At 39.3% G+C, this 7,257-nt stretch overlaps 1 pseudogene; it reads right to left on the bottom strand.

Annotated features, from left to right (window-relative positions):
- Window positions 1–6,917: 6,917 nt before the first annotated feature.
- LOC138827064 (U6 spliceosomal RNA) lies at window positions 6,918–7,010 on the bottom strand (annotated as a pseudogene).
- Window positions 7,011–7,257: the final 247 nt, after the last annotated feature.

Below are 7,257 nucleotides of genomic sequence, written 5' to 3'. Positions count from 1 at the left end.
TTTTTTCTTCTCTCAAGTTATCTTTGCAGAAGTTTTCAGAAGATGTGAAATCTCCATTTGCCATTTTATTTTACATGTGAAAAAAGTAAAGCTTCATGCATTCACTTCCCCTTCTCCACTGCTCTTAATGCTCAATTAGGGCAATTAACTCATCAGGATGTGACTTTGAGTATAATGCTGGCACTGTCTTCCCCTGTATGTCGCTGGCCTGATCCATCTTTTCACAGAAGCACTGAAGTTGGCTCAGGTATTTTTAGCCCATCTTGAGATGTTTTTTTAACCATATACTGTGGTGAGGTGGGAAGACAGATTTACAGTTCAGCTCTGAGCAGACAGAACTGGTGATAATGATTTTTTTTTTTTTTTGCAGATAACAAACTCGATGCTTCCCTTCATATGTGCAAATAACCCCCAGGGATGTCTTGGGAGAGAGTTACTGAGTAGGGAGAAAAAGATCTTGCCCGCCACCAACATTATTTTATTTGGTTTTAGTCAGGTTGCATCCCAAGCCAAAGGGAAAAGCTCAAAGCTCTTCTACTTCCTGATTTTGAAGCTATGGATCCCAGTCTGTGAGAGGCAGGGGGTACCTGTGCTCCTCAGGCACTAGAAGGAAAATTGCGATGATATCTGCACAGACTTGCACTCACAGGCTGTAATTGTTTTGTTTATGTGTTTCCAACACAGAAAGAATGCCATAGTTGATTATTGATTTATTTATTCAGGGTGTGTGTATGTGTGTGCTGATACTTGAACTTAGGGCCTTGGTAATGTCTCTTAGCTTTTGCACTCAAGGTTGACATTCTACCCCTTGAACTACATACATATATATCTACATCTGGTTATTGGAGAGAAGAGTCTCGCAGTCTTTCCTGCCTGCTGGCTTTGTACCTGGATCCTCAGCTTCTCAGCCTCTTGAATAGCTATGATTATAGCAGTGAGCCACCACCAGCACTCACCTTCCATTAATTCCTCCCCCTCCTCCCCTGTTATTTGTTGTAAGCTTGTAAGGCCTTTGAAGAATAAGGCACAGGGAGAGTTTCCATCGTTTATGACAAATTTTTGGAGTTAAGAGGCCAATGTTTATACCTTGTTTTAATTCATTCTTATGAAGTCACTGAACTTCACTGATTCTTATTGTCTTAGTATCTAATTGATGACACGGACACCATCTCATGCCTTCTGTTCCAAGGATTCTGGGACAACACCTTTGAAAATATTTCATTATCTATAAGGTGCCATGAAAGTGTTTGTTGGTAACAGAGCTGTTGTGTTTCTGCTTGTATACATTTACCATTCAGCCAAATGGAATTAGATCTGCCCTAATTATTTAAGGCTGTGGTAAGAACGTCCCGTGACCCTCTGAGCCAGCAGCGGCCACTATAAGCGCGTACTGTGAGAGTATTTCCTGGTCTCTGCTCAGTCTCAAGCTTGCTACTCAATTAGAGGTGTGAGAGCTTCACAGGCAGTTCATAAGACCATTTCCAACCTCATTAGAGCCTGCAAACATACAAGGCACTGGTTCAATACCCCATGGAGAGAGAAGTAAAACTGCCAACCGATTTCAGAAAATCAATGGTGACTTCTGCAGGCAAAATTGTTTTCTTCATAAATTGCCTCTGCCTGTGAGCATCTGATGACAGCCTGGGGGTGGGGAGGAGGGAGCTTTCTCTGGGCTTGTGAAGGGCCTGATTCATACACTTGCTTCATAAAGTAGTTCAGATCAGGTGCCTCTGAATATCACACTCATTCTCTTTTAAGTTTTACTATGTGTACAACTTGGTAGGTAGCTAAAACTGAGGCTTTTTTTTTTTTTACAGTGAAGCTTGGTTAATAAGGTATATATTAGTGAAATGGAAACATGAATTTCTAGGGCCTAAATAGAATTTCTGCTTCTCAATTCTAGGCTGTGTATCCTTAGATTAAACTGGCTAACTTCTGAAGTGAATTCATTAGAGTCAGATTAGCTAGTGTAGTGAGTACATGTCAGAAACAGGACAGGGATGGACTGAAGTTTCACTGACATGATTTTTCCTATTCTCTGGGCAGCTGTTTTCTAGAAGGAAATAAATAACCCAGACTCCTTCCATCTTATGCAAAGTTCTTTCCTCCTTAACACACAGTTCTTGGGTTGTCACAGAAGAGGAAAGTGTGTGAGGATGATACGCTGTGAGTATCAATGGGCCAAGTCTTACTGTAGTGTCATCTTTTCCTTATGCATGCCCCTCCATTCCAAATCTCTACTCACATCTCAGTGAGAGACTGACTTTCCATTTCCTCTTTGTGCTCCAAAATAAAAAGGACAAAAGTGATTCGGTGAAAGATAAAAATGAAAGTATAAATAAAGGTCACAAGGAATATGTCTCATAGTAGGAGAATGTCATAGTTTCTGCTCAAGCATTATTAAGCATATCAGTATTATGATAATGGAGCCATCTAAATGTCTATAATTGTATATAATACTGGGATTCTAGAGTGAATTCTTTCATAGATTTCCAGTTGTACAAATGAGTACCAGCACTCTATGGACAGTCATTTACATAAAGAATAGAAACTCATCTTTATTAGGCATCTCCTATGACGCAGACAACACTAACAATTGCATGGATGTTCTCATTTAATCCTCATAAAAATGCTCTGATTGGGCCTAATCTTACTGTTATACTCAATTATAAGAAGTGGAAGAAGATTGAAGAAGGTTAAGAAACATGTTGAGAGCTTCACATCCGCTAGGTAATAAAGTTGGGCATCAGATTTCTCCTCACTGACCATGAGCCACTATATATGCTTAGAGGCTAAGGATGCAAGTTCATCCTCTAGTTGAGAAAACTCAAAGCTTGAGGTTTTTTTCAGTCAATCATGATTATCCAGAAATATTCTGATAGAAAGTAGACACAGATCTTATTGTCTTGGAATAGATATACTCAAACTAGTGAAGTGAAACCTATTAAGAACATGCAATATAAGCTGGGCTGTAGCTTGGTGGTGGCTGAGCTATATGCTAGGTTCAACTTCCTGGGTTCAACTCCCCAGCAATAAGGATAAAAGGAGGAGGAAGAGGAGCAGCAGGAAACAGGAAGAAGCTTCAAATACTTACCTTATATTTAGTCCAATGGAATATTGAACATATATACAATATAGATGATATTTAACCAATATATGTATTCATATAAATATTTATATTTATGTATGTTATATATTATAATATATTAATATGTTTATATATTTTACATAATGTATGTTATATAACCTATAGTCTTCCCTTCCTATACTACCCTGATGTTTACTTCTTTTATTTTATTTCTAGTAGACAGGTCATTCTACTTAATTTCTTAAGCTCAAGGCTGAGCCCATGTTGAAACCAGAGCTAGATTCCTTATGTTTCAAGCTCTCTAGTTTGAAAAACATTAACGTCCTAGTGAACCTAAGTAAGGCTGAAGAACATGTTTGGAATTATAGTAGAAAGAAATTAGAGATCACCAAGATTAGAGTGAAAAATAAAATAAAACCCATCCCTCTTGTTTGCAAAAAGAAGATGGGGGTGAGGTGTGTAAGCAGGAGACTATATATAGGATGGTGGTTCCCAGAGAAAGAGACCCTGGGTTCTAGTTACTAGGTACCTTCACACGCAGGCAGAGAGACTGAGATCTTGTTGGGAGGCTTATATAGGTGGGATCATTGACAGGTTCACAATCCCCTCTGTCCCCAGTGTGGTATAGATGAACATGCTTCTCAGACTCTAACATGCTTCCTGATATCTTGGGAATTGAATTAAAATACAAATGTTCATTCAGGAAGTCTGAAAGATTGTGCACTTCTGCAGGCTTCCAGGTGGTAACAAAACTGCAACCACAGAGCAGTAATGGTATAGAATCACTAGCTGGGAAAGGGTCAGCTGATCAGGAAGGAGCATCCAGCAGGTTTGTTGAGCTGAATCATCCTTTGCAGACAGTCCAGATGTCATTTCAGCAACTACAGTTTGGCTATGTCCAAGAGCCTAGCTGATGTTAGCTTCCCCTTTAGTTCTCTCTTTCCTTTTTTCATCAGACAGAAACTTGACCAGTGACCCTCAAGACCCTTAGAATTGTTAGCCTCTGCTCCATCCATTGGACTTATCCCATAAGGATACCATTAGGACACCCTCCTGGGATGCTCTTTAGCCCAAGAAAAGAATACAGAGCCTTGAAAACTCAGAAAGTCTGTGATGACATGGAAGGTCCTCACACTCGCTTGCGAACCAATCTCTAAAGCTGATGTGTTCATAATGATAATGAACCACAAGCATACTGGCCAACTTGCCGGCTACAGAGTTATATAAGAATATCTTCAGCTGGTGCCAGTGGCTCATGCCTGTAATCCTAACTACTCAGGAGGCTGAGATGTGAGGATTGTGGTTCAAAACCAGCCCAGGCAGGAAAGTCCATGAGACTCTTACCTCCAATAAACCACTAAAAAACCGGAAGTGGCACTGTGGCTCAAGCAGTAGAAGCACTAGCCTTGAGCTGAAGTGCTGAGGGACAGTGCCCAGGCCCAGAGTTCAAGCCCATGACCGACACACACACACACAAAAGAATATCTTCATATCTTTCATTAGTAAGATAGAGATTTTTTTCCAAATATCTTTTCCAAATATATGTCAGAGGGGGAATAGATTCTGTAAAAATCTTTAGATAATTCAAAAGAGAGGGGAGAATTTATATAAAATTTAAGAAAAGTGAGGGAAGGGGTGGATTGGAAGGGATGAATGAGAATGTTGAAAAAGATGACATTAATCAAGACTCATTGTATGCATAAACTGCTTTGTTGAATGGCCAATCCTTTGTACAACTACCTAAACATAATAAAAATATTTTTTAAGAAAGGATAATTTAAAAGAGACTTTTTGAAAACCTCAGCATTTAAGCTCAGAAATATATTTAGGCAGGTTAATTTCTACAGAGCTTCTTCATATCTTATCATGGCCTGGGACATTTGGTACAAAGGCCTTCAGGAAAGCGAGCTAATCACCAGCTCTCTGTGGAGTGTTTAGCCCTACCTCTGCGTTTAGTTCCTGTAGGTATAAAACAAATTCAACTTGCTTCTACTGTGTGGTTCAAAGTCAAGACCATTTACCTTAGGGACCTTGATCTGAAAGGCAGTAATTACCTGATATTAAGGCTCTGGTGTTATTCAGATTTAACCACATTCGATCTAAACAAAAGTGCCAATAAATAGTGTTTCTGGAGTCTTGGGAACACATTTCCTGGACCCTGCCCCTCCTTTGTGTGCCAGCACCCAATGCTTCACACAAGACATTCTGCCACATTTGCTTTAGGAAACATGATTTTTTTTTTTTTTTTACAGACACATAACTTACACTGACATTTTCAAGAAAAACTTCAACATTTTCTTGTGACACGAGGAGGTTCAAAAGGTGGCTACAAGCCAGGAACAACACCACAGATGGCTTCAAGGGAGAGACCAATGAGTGATCATTTCCGGTGAAGTATTAGTTCTCTTTTCCAAGCCACTAGTATTGTCAAAATTAGGCAGATTGAACTTGCTCACACCATGCAGAGAAATGCAACACCTTCAACACTGTCAACAACAGTAGCAGCTACACTAACCACCATTGTTCATGTTCACCATGGTTTGGGTTCTGTGATAACTCCTGTAAATGCATTGAAATGTCCAGTTCAATTCTCTAAACATTCTGTCACAGAGAACTCTACAACCATATCACATTTTCTCCATGGTGTATTTGTTAATTCACTGAAGTTGTTCTATCATTTGAGCTTAGAAATATTCTGAGTAACTGTACCTGCTACTTCCTGTATGAGAAATTAGTAGTACTAACAAAGTATCTCATTTATTTTTCTTCCAAAGTCTCTAAACCATAATAAGCTCCATGAGTTTAGATATTTTTACTTGCTAGTGATACTTGCTATATCACTAGCACTGATAGCATTTGTTACCATGGAATGGATGCTTAATAAGTGTTTGTTACAAATGAGTGAACAGTCCATCTTATTTATTCATTTATTGCCAGTCCTTGGGCTTGAACTCAGGGCTTGGGCACTAACCTTAAGTTTCATTTTGTTCAAGACTAGCACTCTCCCACCTGAATCACTGCTCTACTTCAGGCTTTTTCTGAAATTTAATTGGAGATAAGAGTGTTAAGGACTTTCCTGCCTGGGTTGGCTTTGAACTGTGATCCTTAGATCTCAGCCTTTTGAGTAGCTAGGATGACAGGCATGAGCCACAGGTGTACAGCTTTACCATTCTTTTACAAATGAGAAAATTAAAGACTGGATAAGTTTCTCTATCCACATGACTAGTAGGGACTTAAGCTATGAACCCAGTCTGGTTCAAATTCCTACATGCATAGCCAACTATTCCCTAATTCTAGTTGTCTAATCCTTGTACTTGCTATGTGAATAAGTAGCAAGGGATCTATAGATACATGAGACAGATGGTATTTGCGACCTGTGGAATCAAAATCTGTTTTTTTTCTGCATTTTTTGTTATTTTTATTTGAAAATGCTAAAAACATAAGGGTTATAAGTCAGTGTCTGAAGTACAAATTACATAGAATTAAATTCACCAGTGGATCTGAACTGTCTTGTTTGTGCTCTTCACCCTGAATCAGCAGGCTTTGGTCATGTGTGCTGGAGCAAGGCCAGTGTCGTATGCATTGCCACACCTCCTGCTGTTTACGTGCAAAATCTCTCACAGACTGGTTAAAGACCTTTTAGCAGGCAGAATAAAGTTCCTCTTTAAAACAATACAATAATCTTGAGAGTTTCTTAATGAGTTTATATACACGTAACATTCTTGTGCACAAAGATCTTAAAGAGTGGAGAATGAATACTCGCTTATATTTTCCTGAATGTTTAGTGGCAAGAGTTATTTTCGCCAATCTTACTAAGACAAACTTTTAAACAAATTAGGTTAGCTGGACTTGTGTGTCATCTTTGCACAAGGACCATGCTAATCTTCTCTGCTTCAAATATACGGAATGTTTCACGAATAACATTTTTCCAGGGCTTGTTTGCAAGTAGGTATAGTCATCTATCAAATACCGTTTGTTGAAGAATCTGGGAGCAAAATGTATCCCACCCGGTACCTTTCGTTGGAAGAAGGGAGAGGTTACCTGAAGCTAAGCCCAGCCATTTACCTGGCAGGCAGGCAGTTTAGGGAGGCCAAGAGAGAGTGAGAGTCCAGAAATTCTTCCTACCCAGTAATGGGCCACAACTGGGCTCATGCTCCAAATGGAACTTT

This window comes from Dipodomys merriami, unplaced genomic scaffold, assembly GCF_024711535.1.
Source record: "Dipodomys merriami isolate MVZ:Mamm:240054 unplaced genomic scaffold, mDipMer1.0.p SCAF_15, whole genome shotgun sequence".
Lineage (NCBI taxonomy): Eukaryota > Metazoa > Chordata > Mammalia > Rodentia > Heteromyidae > Dipodomys > Dipodomys merriami.
Note: the sequence above shows the minus strand (reverse complement) of the source record. Positions and strands in the feature narration are given on the sequence as shown.